General features: G+C 39.6%; 1 pseudogene; it reads right to left on the reverse strand.

Moving 5' to 3' along the window:
- Positions 1–10,700: 10,700 nt before the first annotated feature.
- On the reverse strand, positions 10,701–16,182 carry LOC107982579 (histone PARylation factor 1-like; annotated as a pseudogene).
- Between the last annotated feature and the right edge of the window lie 1,256 nt (positions 16,183–17,438).

Genomic DNA, 17,438 nt, shown 5'->3' on the forward strand with positions numbered 1-17,438 from the left:
AGTTTAGAAAATAAATCCACCACCACCCAAATACATGTGTAACCCCCAGACTTAGGCAAATCAGAAATGAAATCCATGGAAATAATTTGCCATGGTCTCTCAGGAACAGGCAAAGACGACAACAACCCTCTAGGGCGCCCAACAGGCGTCTTACTCTGCTGGCAAACAGCGCAGCTATCACAAAAGCGAAGAATGTCTTGCCGCATCTTTGGCCACCAGTAGTTCCTGGTGATGAGCTGCACGGTCTTAAATCTGCCAAAATGCCCAGCCATGGGTTCGTCATGGTGGGCTCTAATAACCTCCAACCTGAGTGCCCCCACCGGTACATAGACCTGTCCCCTGCGTACCAATACTCCATTCTGATCTTGCAAGTGAGGCAGTATTGTACGATTCCCTGCTGACAACAGCATGAGTTGCTCTTGAGTCCAAACATCTTCTTTCTGAGCCTCTATGATTTGATCATGTAACCCGATCTCATTTTCCACAACACATAAAGAGGCAGTAGGCAAAATGGTCTGGCACACTACCTGCTCATTAGTCTTAAACTCAGGCTTGCGGGACAATGCATCGGCCCACAAGTTTGCCTTCCCTTCCACGAATTGAACTTTGAAATTAAACCTGGAGAAAAACAAAGCCCATCGGATTTGACGTTGGTTTAACTTCTTGGCCGTTTGCAAATGTTCCAAATTCTTGTGATCAGACCTGACCACGATTTGGTGCCGCGCCCCCTCTAGCCAGTGCCGCCACACCTCAAACGCCACCTTGATCGCCAATAATTCTTTCTCCCATATGGTATAGGTTTGCTCAAATGGTGTTAGTTGCCGAGAGTAAAATCCACAGGGACGCAAAGTCCCTGATGAATCTCTTTGAGACAATACAGCCCCCAACGCGTAGCTAGAAGCGTCTGCTTCTACTACGAACGGTTTGTCCACATCTGGATGTATTAGTATGTTGTCTGCCTGAAAACTAGACTTTAATTGTAAAAACGCATCGTGAGCTTCCCGCCCCCACACAAATGGCTGTTTCTTACGCAGGAGCTGCGTTAAAGGTACCGTGAGTTTGGCAAAGTTTGGGATAAACTCCCGGCAGTAATTAGCGAATCCTAAGAACCTCTGAACATCTTTCTTAGTCTTGAGCTCTTGCCATGAGTTGACTGCGTCAACTTTATGTGGATCCATTTTGAGTTCCCTTCCTGAAACTACATGACCTAGGAACTCAACTTCAGGTACATGAAAAACGCATTTAGAAGCCTTAGCGAAAAGCCCATTAGCCCGCAGACGATGTAGTACCTGCTTAACATGCTGACGATGTTCTCTTTCATCCTTAGAAAAAATTAAGATATCATCCAAATAAATCACCACAAATTGGTCAATTAAGTCTCTAAATACATCGTTTATGAACCTCTGGAAGACCGCAGGCGCATTGCAAAGTCCGAAAGGCATTACACAGAACTCGTGGCATCCGAAACACGTGTTAAATGCCGTCTTCCATTCATCACCTTCCCGTATTCTAATCAAGTTATACGCCCCCCGCAGGTCAAGCTTGGTAAAGACCTTAGCCCCTTGCACCCTCGATAGTAATTCCGAGATTAAAGGTAGCGGGTACCTATCCCGAATGGTGTGTTTGTTAAGGACCCGGTAATCACAAACCAACCTGAGGTCCCCTGTCTTTTTGGCAACAAAGAACACAGGAGCAGCAGTTGGAGAGCTAGATGGGCGAATAAACCCCTTAGCTAAGTTCTCATCGAGGAACTCTCTTAAAGCTTGCCTTTCTGGTACTGTCAAGGCGTACAACCTTCCTGCTGGCAATTTTGCACCTTCCGCTAGTCTAATGGCGCAATCGTATGGTCTATGCGGCGGTAGCTTATCCGCTTCCTTCTTACAGAATACGTCTGAGAATTCCCCATACTCAGCAGGCACTCCCTCCATATCAGGCTGAGTAGGGTTTAGAGTAAAACATTCCTGCCTCCTAAAAGTTATCTTACGCGTCACCCAGTCCACTTGTGGATTTACTAAAGCTAGCCAATCCATTCCCAGGATCACATCGTATCTGGGTAAGCTCGTAATATCCCAAACAAACGTTCCCGTTACTCCCTGTACTTCCCACATTATTTCTGAGGTCTCATGGTTAACCACCCCAGTCTCCAATAGTCTCCGATCCGCTCCTTCCACCCATACGTCGCATGCTTTACGCACTACAGGAATGCCCTGCTTCCTAGCAAATTCAATATCCACATATGAGACCGTAGCCCCTGAGTCCAGCAGTGCCAAAGTAGAAACAAGTTCTTTTCCCCCAACAGATAACGAAATGGGTACAAAGACATGTTTCTTCCCCTCAGTTGACTGCTTTAAAAGCCCTAATGCGTTGGACTCACGTCGCACTAGGGCTGGCCTTTTCCCGAAAGCTGGGAAGGTTTTACATTACAAGTTCTGGCAAAATGCCCAGCATTCCCGCAATACAAACACAACCCCAGTTGTCTCCTACGATTTTTTTCTGCTATAGACAGCTTTTTAAACACCCCGAGTTCCATAGGCTCGTCCCCCTTTACCATAGGTGCCTTAGATTCAAACATAGGTGGCGCACACATTGCTCTAGATTGTTTACGGGACTCGAACCGGGCGTCCAAACGCAACACTTTAGATATTAAGGCATCCCAATTTTCTGCCGGCTCCAAGCGTGCCAATTCGTCCTGGAGGTAATCATTTAAACCAGCAGTAAACAAAAGCATAAATGCATTTTCCCCCCAGTCTAACTGATGACGGTACGAATTAAACTTATTTAAATAATCCAAAACAGTCCCCTTTCCCTGTTTCAACCGATACAGAGCCCAACTAACATTCTCCGTACGGAGGGGATCCCCAAAAGTGTCAGTTAGTAGTTTTTTGAAATCACTCAAATTGTCCTTGACTGGGTCATTTCCCAAAATCAAATTAGTGGCCCATTGTCCTGCAGGACCAGTCAACAAACTCAAAATAAATGCCACCTTGCTAGTGTCCGTAGGAAAAGCTTGTGCACTAAGCTGGGAAAAATAAAGTTCAATTTGTGCCAAAAAAGTTGGCAGTTTGCTCCTAGACCCATCAAAGCGTTCGGGAGTCATAACATGTCCTTTAGCTGGCTGTGCTGCTTGCGCAGCATAAAAAGCAGCCTGTAATTGATCAAAACGAGCCTTTAACTCCTCCATCGTCTTCTTGACGTAATTAACTACTACAGAAAAACTTTTTTATGGGCGTTGGGCAATCTGTCAAAGACAGAACGCCACAAGATAAAAGATAACAAAGTTTATTGGAGTTACAGAACCAAAAATGCCCGTAAAAGACAAGGGCTAGGCAAACACTGGCCTTAAAAGTAAAAAGAGACAAGAAAAACGTTCAAAAGATAAACCGAATTAAACCGGAGTTTAATCCGGGTTAAATCAAAACAGCTTGCTTCAGCCTGGGAATAAACAAACAGAAGCTGGTGAACAAAAAGTTCAAAGGAATGCAACTAATTGGCAGCAGATGCTTCTCTGCTGCCAAAAGCTATGTTTGAGTAACTTAGAGGTTACTCCTCCACACAGCAGGCAATTTCCCGATACAAACACAGCAGACGAGGGCAGAAGCAGTCAGCGAAGTCCCAATCCGTTCCGAAGGTCGTAAGGCAGATGCAGACGTTTGTAGTTCACCAGTTCCAACGATAGACACAGGTAGGAGAATCCGAGGCCGTAGTCAGTCAGTCCGTAAGTCCAGAGTAAGCAGATGGCGTCCGTCAAGAAGACGACGGAAGGTCAAAGCTATTAAGATTAAGCAGAGGTTGCACAACAAAACCCCATACAATTCCTCCCGCCGTCTGAGCCCAATGTCCAGGATAACTTACGTAGTCAGCAAACGAATCACACCCGTCTTCAGGAAAACTTCCCACACAGATCCCAAGCGTTCGTCCAGATTACCTTGCCCAACGCAATTTGCTATTGCTCCCAAACCCCATTTTATGCCAGTTACAAGTCCTCATCGCTATCAGCTGTTCTCCTTAGCCCGGGCGTTTCCTCATCACTTTCCTCATCAGAACTGGAACACCTTTGACTACGCCCCACAGCATCCCCAGCTGTGGATCCCGTCCCATCCCTCCAGCTTGTCCACGGGTCTAATCCTGAAGGTCCCCAATCGCCTTCCATACTATCATTGCCAGTGGCACCCAAATCCTCCCTTACACGAGTCCATTCCATGTCATCCTCTTCCGAGCTAACCATCTCTTCCTCCATTCTCTCAGTAAACCCCTCAAAAGAATCCTCGTCAGATGGTTCTGCAAAGATATCTCGCAGCCGCTTCCTTTCTCGCTCCTCGAGAGTATCTGACTCTCGAGGAGTCTTACGCCCACGTCTCCCAGTAGTAGAGCCATGAGGCTCAACCATAACACTGCTCTTCTCAATCCCAAAGGGGATTCAGGGCAGTTCACAGTGTTGGCAACAATTCAGTGCCCTCAATAAAAAACAGCATAAAACATCAAAGTTGTCCCTCCTCTAATAAAACATCAAACATTATTAAACATATCACATAAAATAACATCATATATCACACTGTCTGTAAACAGTCCTAGGTCACTGCACTTTCAAATGTCACATTAACTTTAAATATTCTTACCTTAGCAGTAAGAAATAACACAGAGAGACTGAATTAGTTTCTAGGCTGTGATCAGTTTCAAATTAGATGTTTAGAGCAGCAGTCAACTTAAGGGACTGAAATCCCATTCCTGGTGACCTTTCCAGGTCCAGATAATTTAAACCATTAACACCCCTTTGAGTGTTGGTGTTCGCACTTGAAACTCTGAGAGAAATCTCTGTGCTTTTAGAAAATGCCAGTATATTGATTAATTATACTTAAATAACAGTAGATTTTTGAATTAATTTTAATCTCTTTTGCCGTATCTTTATGCTGAAATGTATTTTTAATAGTTTCAGTAGTGTATTGATTGATTTTAAAAAGAACAAAAGTCATTATTATAAGCAAACCACTAGAATTTGGCTATTGGGCAGCAGAGAAAAAGTCCGTTAATACAATTACCTCTATCAAGAAATAAAAATGACACAAAGCTTGTCGAATTACTGGGAAGTGGAATAATCAACATTTGGGCTAGAGAATAAACATGCTCATTTCCACCAATTGTTACCATGCCAGCAGAATGATATGTGATAGTTAAAGAAGCTATCCATGGTGCTGAATCTGAGCTAGGTTCTACACCCCCCAAAAAAGCTCTTATATAAGAGTTTAAAGTAAATCCCAAGTGGATTTGTTGCCCCACTGACATGGGAGCTACCCATCTTCACTGCTGCCAGATATGTTTCTGTTCACTCTGTTCATGAGCCACTTGTAGCAGCCAAATAAAAATACACCAACTTAAAAAAAAGGCAAAAGGGGGGGGGCAATAAATTTGTAGAAAGCATGTGTACAGTAATATCACTCTTCCTTCAAATCATGTGTTGGTCTTTCTGAATTTTTGGTCAGAAAAGATTGGATTTATTCTCTCCAATCAAGTGCCATATCTTCTATTCCACAGTTTGATGAAAACCCCTAGGTTTTAGTTTGAATTTCAAAGGAGATGCCTAAGGTGCAAAACCTTATGTCCAGAATAAATTCTGTATTTCATGTAGTTCCTTTAAAGCTACACCCTGGACTGGATTCACAACTGCAGTGATGTGAAAGCCATAAGTTGCCAATGAATAGTCATCTAGTCAGCTACTGAACACAGTCCCATCTACCCACCTGATGAAAATTACCTCCACATTGCTGGTTACTGCACCAAAGTCTATGGACTATTCCACCCCCTATACATGGTATTTGGATACTGCACAGCCTGAACATTATTAGTGCCACACATATTGTTACCCTGGGGAAAAAGCTTTGAGGCTTGGTGCCCTTTGAGACTTGAGCATTTGGACTGTAGAGTGTCAGGATTTCAGCTTTCTAATAGTTTGGTGTGTCAAGACAAGAATTCTAGCTTCTCTTCAGTCAATAAAAGTGAAAAACATAGCACCTTATAGGGGACAAGCTGGCAGTCTTCAGAAAGAACTTGAAGACCTGGCTGTTCCAATGTGACTTCCCAGATTAATAGGAAATCTCCAATACCAAGTCCCATAAGCACTTTATTAGAATTAAGATCGCATATCGCACTCTGCACTTGCCCTATAAGCCTTATATATCACCTGTCACATCAGCACTTTTAATCTTGTACCCATTACTCTGGCCCGGCCCAGTTCTATTGTGTTTTAGCGTATTGTTATTGCTTGTGGTTTATACTGTTTTAATTCTTTTAATTTGCCTTTGTTTGTATTGTTATATTGTGTGTTGAGGCCTTGGCCTTTGTAAACCGCATCGAGTCCTTCGGGAGATGCTAGCGGGGGTACCAATAAAGTATAATAATAATAATAATAATAATAATAATAATAATAATAATAATAATAATAATAATAAATAAGGATATCAAGTCTCTGCTTTTCTAACTTTATGCATTTAGGTATTAGCATCTAGAACAGAAACTGCAGCCCTCCAGGTGTTTTGAACTCCAACTCTTAGATTTCCTGACCATTTGACAAGCTGTCTAGGACTTCAGGGAGTTGGAGGTCCAATCTAAGGGAACATCTTCATGGGACAGCTGCGTTTTTGTAGTATTCTCATTTCGTGCAGTAAAGCTTAAAATCCAGTGTAAAACAATGGCAACAATTTAAGAATTTTCAATATGTGCTCATCTTCAATATTGTTATGAGTCTTGGTAGTTATGTGAAAGCACTTCTTTTTACTATCACCATAATCAAGTATTATTTTTCTTAAAAGTGTTTATTTCAATTGGCATACACTACATTGTATTGCTATGTTTCAAAATCTCATACTTTTAAAATAAAAACTTAAAGTGGTTATGACAGGAAACAGTGAGCAGATCATAAAATCTTTACAAACACTTGTGGCTACAACCTTATTGGTAAGTGATGTTAGAGCTTTGGTATAGCATGGGTGTAGTGGATGAGAGTGGATTAATCATCGGCTGTTTGCACCATTTAAATCTTTGAAGAAACCATAGGATTGCAGTACTTCATATCCCCTGGATTTATTTTTAAATTTTCTGCTTCCTACTCCTCGCTCCCTGTGGTATCTCTAGGCCATACTGTGGCCATACAAATTGCAGAAACTGAAAGATGGCATCTCTCTATATAAGCATGGCTGAGTTTTAAGAATTCGTAGTAAAGTTTTCTCTTGGTTCCCTATTTTCACCATCCCATTGGTGAAGACAAGGGAGAGAACCTTCCCAGTGGCTGCTTCCAGGCTGTGAGCTTTCCATTTGAGGACTATTGGCTGGCTCCCTTGCTACTCTTCTTAAAGGGCCTTTCCACACAGCCATATAACCAAGAATATCAAGGCAGATAATCCACAATAATTGCTTTGAACTGGATTATCTGAGTTCACACTGTCATATAATCCAATTCAATGTGCATTTTATACAGCTATGTGGAAGGGGCCATAGTTGAATAAACATTTGGTGACTAAGTAACCATGTGGAAAGGTCTTTAATGTGGCAAGTTTTGATGATGTTTTATTATTACTGTCATATTTTAAAGGATTGCATATCATTTTAAAGTATTGATGTTTTAATGTGATATTCAATTTTAAAAATATTACTCATTTTAATTCATGTACATTTAAAAAATACACGTCATGAGCTGCCTTTGGTCTCACTGGGAGAAAGATGGGCTATATCAACAACAACAACAACAACAACAACAACAACAACAACAACAACATTTATTACAGTCCATATACCCATGAGAAAAGGAAGGTGTGCTATAAATTAAATAAACAAACGAACTCATCATCACAATGAAGTACAGTAGAGTCTCACTTATCCAGCATAAATGGGCCGGCAAAATGTTGGATAAGTGGCTATGTTGGTTAATAAGGAGGGATTAAGGAAAAGCCTATTAAACATCAAATTACATTATGATTTTACAAATTAAGCACCAAAACATCATTTTTCACAAAAAAATCACAGAAAAAGCAGTTCAATACACAGCAATGTTATGAAGTAATTACTGTATTTACTAATTTAGCACCAAAACATCACAATGTATTGAAAAGATTGACTACAAAAACATTAACTACTAAAAGGCAGACTGTGTTGGATAATCCAGAATGTTGGATAAACGAATGTTGGATAAGTGGGACTCTACTGTATTATATTTTGTGGCAAACAGAGGTGCCCAGAAACATGCATTTCATCTGCCAGCTAAAAGAAGAACTGTACCTGATTCTTTTCAGTAAATTTGTCAGTAAACTTAAAATCATGTAAGTATCGTTTATGCGAAACATGAAGATTTGCTTTTAAAATCCTATTCATTATAAAAAGGCTACTCATACTCCATAATTAAAAATTACAAAGACAGGTACGTAACAATAAGATAAAACAAGCACATAATTGTGCTTTTATCCTAACTTAATTAATATGAAGGCTTTTTGAAACAAAAATGATTAACTAGGCTGTTCATAGACAAATCTCAGAGGAAATCAAATTGTTTTATGCAACTGCAAATACATTGTTTTTCAAGTTTCCAAAACCCTTTTAAAAAAAATGTTTGATTTAAGACTAGCAACAGAAATCCTTTAGAGAGCAAGAAATAAGTACTAGGTAGGTTCACAAAAGGTATTGTACAAAAGCAGTTCTGCTCCATCAGAGTTTTAGACAGAAGTTTCCTTGCAGAAGATGGAAAGAAAATGAGCCAGAAGCCAGAATCACCAAGAAATGGAAAAACCCTTTGGGCAGAAAAGAGTTTCTTGTTTCCATGCAGAGCCTCAGCAAAATGAATGGATTGGGGGTGCTACAGAAGACATCTTTGAATATTCTGGCCTATATGCAAGGAGAGAAGAACCCTACATTTACTGGCAACATCCCTTGTTCAGAAGGGCAGAGTGGAATCGTATATCATTTGTAAACTCTCAGTAATGGATATGATAAGCTGATAAAGCATTTCCTCTTGGAGAAGAGAGGTGAAATTGCATGTTTGTGTATATGTCCTCTGGATGTATATTGGAATAAAAGTGGGAAAGATAATCTGCAAATAAAAATTATATCTGAGTGATAGGAACACTTTTCCTGCTCTGTTTTACAACTAGATGGCAATATTGCAAGGACCAAAGTAACATACAATTAATTTTCAGGCAAAGGGACAAAATGTAGAAGCAGTCATTAACAAGAAGTGTCCCCAGTTTCCCCTAAAATTGCCTGGAGATAAATGATACATCATGAAATAGAATAGTCTTATCTGATTTGGCAACATCTCTATGTACCATACTCCAAAATTAATTATCCTCACACCAGTGTCTATGTATGATAGAAATCATAGTTCCAAATATCTGGAGAGTACAAAATGAGGTGAAATAATGAGCCACTATTCCCAGGTGCTCTTGGTAGAGGTGAACAGCTATCAGGCAGGTATGCAAGCAGTAATGTGACATTAAAGGTTGGGAATTTCCTTCTCTGGCCCACACTGTTCCTAGGTTGGCTCTTTTCCAATAACAACAACAACAACAATAATGCAATATGCAATATGAGGATTTAAAAATCAAACTGCAAAGACTCTGGCACAAGCCAGTAAAGGTGGTCTCAATGGTGATCGGCACACTGGGTGCAGTGCCTTGGCCAGCAAACAATCGGTGCTGACAAAATTACCATCTGTCAGCTGAAAAAGGCCACCCTACTTGGATATGCACGCATTATTCAGTGATATATCATATAGTCCTAGACACTTGGGAACTGTCCGGTGTGTGATCCAATACAAAAGCCAGCATAGTGATTTTGTTTGTTGTGTACTAATCTTGTTGTGCATCAAATAATAATGATGATGATGATGATGATGATGATGATGATGATGATGATGATGCTCTATTTGGTATGTATCCATTATCTGGGGTAATACAGTTGTAACAGTATATCAAGTTCGTGAGATATTTCTAAGGCCCGGAACAGATTCATTAGCCACTGACATGGAAGGCATGAACTTCCATTATTGTCTTCTTTTGGTAACTGTAGTTAGCCATTCAAAGTTCCACCCACTAATTATCATACCCCATGTCATTTACCTTTACAATCCAGATAGGTTCATTAGTATTAACAAACACAATAATCAAGAACACTGTTTTCCAACATTATATCACAGTATTATCATTCTGCCTAAAGCAATCGTGATGATATGTTAGAATTCAGACATTAAAGGTTTTCCTTTTCCTGCTTTATTTCCAAATGAGTAACATATTGTTTGGACAGAAAAATCTGTTTCATTTGTAGCCTATGGTGCCTTCTGTGTTTGCCCTGTTCTTCCAATGTAATTGAGTCACAGCCCTTCGTTTACCAGTGTGGTCTCAGCTAACATTTTACATCACTAATCTTGTGCTGTCCTTCACAGTTCCAGCCTTAATTCCTCCAAAATGTAGCATAGAAACTTCAAAAAAGATAAGGGCCAAGAGTGTTTCAGATCAAAGTACTGGTGACAGATGAAAGAAAACAGGGTAATGCTTTTGGAATTAAATCGGGGTCACTTGAGGAAAGAAGTCTTGGGTACAGATCAAAATAAAACCAATAGAAATCTCCTAAGAAATGTTCAGCTCTTGTCACTTCTTCCAGCAGCAGCTAGTATTTGAATAATAAAGACACAGAGGTGAAATCAACTAATTTGTGTGAATGTGTGTCATACCATAACACAATATGTGAGATCAAAAATGGGGAAACAATGAAATTTAGAAAATGGCATAACAGAATCTTGAGATCAGGAGTATGTTTTTAAATCATATTTTTATTGAAATATATCATCAAATGTTTACTTTCAGATACTTAAGAATTTTTGTTCTTTTCATATTATCTAGTTCATTGTGTAAAATACAATGCAATAGATTAACATTTAAAACATGAAAACCGCATGTTGGAATTTTCTTTTCTTCCAGGAAATTTTTGAAGGGTTCTCGGTCTTTCGTGAACATAGAAGGGTCTTTTATCTAAAGATATCTTGTCAAAATGTCAATTTTTGTTATTTTAGCTACTTTTGCTGTTCATTCTTCCATTTTTGGTGTTTCTTCTAGTTTCCATGTCCACAATTCTTGCTGCAGTTGCCATCAGAATGAAAAGTATATCATATGTCTTCAAAAGTGATCTATCTGTTATGCCTAGTAAGCATTCCTATGGACACATGGCTATTTTCAGTCTTAATACTTTTTCTATAGTTTTGTGGATGTCAATCCAATATTTGTTTTCCTTCTTACAGGACCATCACATCTTAAAAAAATGATCTTGTTGCTTGTTTAGTTTACATTTCCAGAAGGTATTTTTCAATTGTGGCTGCATTTTAGCTATTTTTACAGGTGCCATGTAACTTTCATAGAACATTTTGTCAAAGTTTTTCTACAGTGAGAAATTTCCGGGTATTATTATTGTTACTTTCCAGAGGCATTCTCACTCATCTAGACTAATTGTATGGCCAACATTTTTGATCCATTTTAGCATACACTCTTTGATATATTCATCTTCTGTGTTGTTTATTTCTTCTAGTATTCTTTCTAAATGGGTCTCACCTTTCTCAAAATCTATGTGTAGGTCCTTTTGATATTGATGGTGCAGTTATGTAAATTCAGGTGGTAGTCTTGTTGGTTAGTTTTTCATCCAAATCCTTCAAAATACCCCTTTTCTTTTTATCCATCAGCTCCTGAAGTTTTTTAGACAAAAATAACTTTACAGCAGCAAATACATTGTCACCATGTTGAGAAATCGCTGAGCCTTTCTTGGCTTCATTTTCACCAACCCACACAGGCAGTTCATCTGGCACATTCCTGAAATATCCCATATGATACTGTATTTTGCTGTCTCCAATAACAATTGTCTGAAATTCAGGAGGATCATAGAAAAATCTCCAGTGAAGATTCCAGTTCACATCTCTCGATCCATTAGTCTTTTTGTGTTTTCCAGCAAGAATGTCATATGGTCCAACTAACTAAAGTCCGGCGCTTGATTTAAGCGCAACACATAGTTTATCACGATCCAGATCCTCACAAAATGTCCAAAAATTGTAGAAATCTTCAGGCATCTTGAGTTGATAGCAGCTTTCCACATCTTGAAGGACATGTTCAGGGACAGCTGATTCTTTGGATTGTGTCTTCTTTCCCTCCTTAGTCTTTTCACACTGTTGTTGCACGACTACATCGGGTTTCTTCTTGCAGTCTTTGGTTATTTTATTCCCTGCTGTCACCTCTGCATTACCCTGCCTTTTACGTCCACAAGGGTTTTTAACAGCTGGTCCTCAAGATGTCATCGCTCAAACTTGCCTGGGCCTAAATGGTTCTCCTTCAAAACGGAAGCCACCGAGCCAAGAAGGAAGGGATTGCTGAAGATGCAAGACGCCTTTGCTTCCTGTGCCTGAAGTTGGAAAAAGGCCTGCCCAAATAGTCCCTTCCTCTCAACGGCGCCGCCTCCGTCTTGCTGGTTTATTTCTGCCCCCGTTTTTAGTTGGAAATTACCTTGTGTCTTATTCTTCTTAAGAGTAACAGAACTGGAATAGTCAAATAGTGTTCTAAATGAATATTCATTTTGTGGGAGGCTAAAAACTTAAGAAGAATATATACCAGGTCCAGGTTTGAACAACTTGGTATTATGATGCAAACTGGTCGCTAGTGTAACATCCCAAGAAATGGGAGATTTTGTGTCTGGGGAGAACAAATAGTGGAAGATATTGAACATTTTTTGATTGACTGCCCAGCATATGCTGAACTTCGACACAGATATTTACATCCATTACTATCTAATTTTAGGTCCCTCAACAGAAATGATCTTCTGACAGTCCTCTTGCAAGGACAAGAAAGATCCACCATAATCAGAGTAAGCCTTTTTATCCTGAAAGCTATCGAGAAAAGAGCACATTTCCTAAAAGAAGAATCAGGAAAATAAGATTTTGACAGTACACAGAAGGTCAGCTGCTGTCCTCCCATCCTTTTTGCCGTGTTTTTATTTATGTTGCACTTTGAAATGGTCATATGACTGGTCAAACAAATAAATTATTATTATTATTACCTTGTGTCTTGTTGAGTAAATCCGTATAGGTTAATCATCGTCTGTTACTCTTGGGATTTCCACTTTGCTTAAAGGCTTCCTAAGTCGAAGTTTATTGTGGCATTTTTTTTACAAAATTTTCTTTTGCGCTTGTTCTAAGTTCTCATCAGAATTTTTCTAATTGGGTGTCTTTTAAAATTAAAATGCATACCTCCATAAATTAGGTATGCAGGTGTATCGGAATTGGCCTACCTTGCCAGGCCGGTGTGTAGAGAGAGTTCTAGGAGGAAAGGCTGAACCAGGCAAAAGGAGGAGGGAATTAGGCAGCTCCTTATTTGATAATGGAGTCTGATTGGTGGTTGGGGTTAGAGAGTGTTGCCTAGCTACATGAGGTAGAAGGCACCAGAGAAAGATATTCAGTCAGGGAGAGATAGTCAGGGAGAGGAGTGCTTGGAACTGGGGGGAAAAAACCTGTGAGGAGGAAAGTTAAAATAGCCTTTTGGGGAGAAGTGCTATATATTGTTAGAGAGTCTCTAAGGGACAGAGTGCTTATGTTGAGAGCCTCTGGAAGGGAGGACTGAGAGATTTTGAAAAGCCTCTTGCGAGGGAACATAGTTCTGAGGAAGACAAATTGAGAAACTATTTTGTTTTTTTAAAAAACAATATGTTAATCTTCTGAAACCAATACACAACCTTTTTGTTCTAGTTCAAATAAACTTTACAAATGTGTTTTTACTTCACCACAAGTTTTTAGCGCGTCTTTTCTGTGCATCAGTATAAGGAAGGGGCCTGTCTACATAATAGCCATCACTCTTTAAGTTGGAGTTTCCCTCCAATTTTGAGTGGCTTTGTGTACTGAGTTTTAAATTTGGCTTGCATGCTTTAGCATATGTGCCGCCACTGCCACCAATTGACAATGGTCGGATCCCAGCAGCTGACCGCCGGTTACTTCCAGATATTTATTTATTTATTTATTTATTTACAGTATTTATATTCCGCCCTTCTCACCCCGAAGGGGACTCAGGGCGGATCACATTATAACACACATAGGGCAAACATTCAATGCCCATAAACACATCAAACAGAGACTGAGAGACACACGCAGAGGCAAGTTAACCTTCTGAGGGGATGTTCGATTCTGGCCACAGGGGGGAGCAGCTGCTTCATCATCCACACTGACGGCACTTCCTCATTCCAGGTCGTAAATTAGTTAATCTTGGCTCCCCACTTTATAAGTGGTACCTTATCTCCTACTTGATAGATGCAACTATCTTTCGGGTTGCTAGGTCAGCAACGAGCAGGGGCTATTTTTTATTTTTAATTGACGGGTGCTCACCCCGCCACGGGCTGGCCTCGAACTCATGACCTCATGGTCAGAGTGATTTAAGGAAGCTGCTCAACAGCTGCGCCACAGCCCGGCCCCATTTAGCTAGGTGGCAGTGAAGATATTACTTCACTGCCACCTAGCTAAATGTATTGGTCCTTGACCACACCATTCCCCGTGGCCTAGTGGATTAAAGCCTTGTGACTTGAAGGTTGGGTTGCTGATCTGAAGGCTGCCAGGTTCGAATCCCACCTGGGGAGGATGCAGATGAGCTCCCTCTATCAGCTCCAGCTCCATGCGGGGACATGAGAGAAGCCTCCCATAAGGATGGTAAAAACATCAAAAAACATCTAGGCGTCCCCTGGGCAACGTCCTTGCAGATGGCCAATTCTCTCACACCAGAAGCAACTCAGGTTGCTCCTGACACGAAAAAAAAGATACTAGAGTATGCCACTTCTGTTTATCAGTATCATGATTCACTGAAAACACGGTGTGTGATTCGTTCTTTTTTCTTCCCTTTCCCTTCCCACTCCCCTTCTCTGAACAGATAGTATAAATTATCTGCTAGACAGTGTTTTCACAAAGTTTATATATCATTGCCCAAGTTTTTCATGCACCAAGAAACTAACTCAGAACCAATGATAAAGAATGCTAGTAATTGCAATCCACAATATCCAGAGAGCTACACAATTTCCAGTCTGATTTAGTTTGGAACTAGCTGGATTTCAGACTCAAGACCTCTTGTAATATCTCCCCAGGACAGATATGTTCACAGTCATACTTAGCCCCCCCTAATTTCTGGTTTCAATGAGAAAGCATCTTCTAATGTTGGGTAACTGAAACATAAGTGGGAGGATCAATTGCATGCTGATACAAGGAGAATGAGGCTGAAAAATAATTAGGAGAGGGTTTTGACATGTATTATATGCTTTTAATTAATATTAAGAACATAGATATTCAGCATATGTGAATTTGCATGGTGGGAAAAATGTCACACACCACATTTCTGCTTAAGTTATAAGAAATGAATCTGAACCTCTCCTCTGGAGCCTGATCACAGAGTGTATGATGGATTGGATCCCTATTAATATGCAATATAGCAGCAGCTTTTTCTCCCCCATCCTTCTTTTCCTTCATTTTACCCACTTCTTATTTGAGTCTCTGAATTATGTGCATCATCTGCTGCCATAACTAACGTTTTTCATTTCAAGGGTATTACCTCAGATTTTGTGTAGTCCTGCAATTCTTTAAAATGTGTTAACGTTTTAGAATATTAACCAGCCCCACTTTTAAGAAGTTCATCTCTTTCTGTCTTCCTCAGCTTAAATGCAGTAGGCTAAAATTAAAAGAAATAGAGAAACGGTGAGAATTTCTCACATGCCCCATTTCTCAAAGGTTCATTCAATTTTCATATTGCCATGTTAATAGAAGTAGCACCTTTTAATAGAAATTCTGACAGAGAGAATTCATAGCAAGCCCATACAGTGGGCAGTCTGTGCCAAATAACAAAAACACATTGGATGGTTATATTTTTTATTACCATCCAATTAATTCAAAATTATTTAGTGCTCCACTGTATCACGTCTTCATGGTCTTCTGGAGATGGCAGGGGGTTGATGATGATAGAGTTAGAAGACTCTGGAGATGATATCAATTGAGTTTTAGTGTTTTCAGAGGACCCTCTTAGCAGCTCAGACAAATCATTTAAGAAGAAATGTATAAGAAAAACAATGGGAGGTAAATACCAACATGGTACTTTCTTGGATGTTTGGCATGGCCTCCACCTGAGTCCACTTGCTGGACTTCCACATGGTTGTTCTCACATGCTTAATAATAATAATAATAATAATAATAATAATAATAATAATAATAATAACTTTATTTTTATACCCCGCCCCATCTCCCCGAAGGGACTCGGAGCGGCTTACATGGGGCCTAGCCCGACACAACCAGCAATAAAACAATGAAACAAATCAATAAAACAATAAAACAATATCCAGCAAATAAACATCAGTATCAATAAAACAGTCATAAAAATCAACATACAGCATAAAATGTTAAAAACGGGAGAATAAAACACAGTCAATCTAACTAATTAGATTCACTGAATGCATAATTTTTTAAAGAAGCAAAATAATAATTGTGTATTTCCACAATAATTCCACAACTAGAGCACTGGTTAGGTTATGAAATGGCAGCAATGTAAAAAAAAATCTTCAAGAAATTTGGAGCAGAGAAGGAGATACATTTTTTTTAAAAAAAGCAGTGAATGATGGATTATATCTTTGGATTGTGAATTTGTATCATAAAAAGATTGGAAATATCCTGTAGGAATATTACTGCCTCATGAGGATAATGTAAAATCAAAGAAGAATAGAAGAAAAGGAAGAAACCTCTCCAGCGAAAACATTCAGCCCATATGTTTCTATCAAAAATGTCAGCCAAAAAAAAAAAAGGTTGGAAGAATTGCTTTCCCAAGGGAGTAATTCAAAAAAGTAACCATCTCCTTTGCTAACCAGTATCACCGATGGGAACTTGAGCAGACACTTCCAAGCTTAACGAGAACCTTGGCCCTTCACACTATATAATATTAATTATAGCACTATGAGCCTATGTAGTAACCTATGGATGTGAGAGCTGGATCATAAGGAAGGCTGAGTGAAGGAAGATAGATGCTTTTGAACTGTGGTGTTGGAAGAAAATTCTGAGAGTGCCTTGGACTGCAAGAAGATCAAACCAGTCCATACTCCAGGAAATAATGGCCAAATGATCACTGGAGGAAAGGATATTAGAGGCAAAGATGAAGTACTTTGGCCACATCATGAGAAGACAGGAAAGCTTGGAGAAGACAATCATGCTAGGGAAAATGAAAGGAAAAAGGAAGACTAAAACTAAAAATCCCAGAATTCCATAGGATGTAACCATGGCAATTAAAACAGTACAATTTTATAATGTGAACGTCTTCTCCCACTCTCATCCCCACCTTTAATGGCTGCTATGGCTCAATGAAATTATGGGAGTTATAGTTTTACATGGTTTTTCTTTTTCTCAGCCAAAGAGTGCTAGT

This window comes from Anolis carolinensis, chromosome 3 (assembly GCF_035594765.1).
Source record: "Anolis carolinensis isolate JA03-04 chromosome 3, rAnoCar3.1.pri, whole genome shotgun sequence".
Lineage (NCBI taxonomy): Eukaryota > Metazoa > Chordata > Lepidosauria > Squamata > Dactyloidae > Anolis > Anolis carolinensis.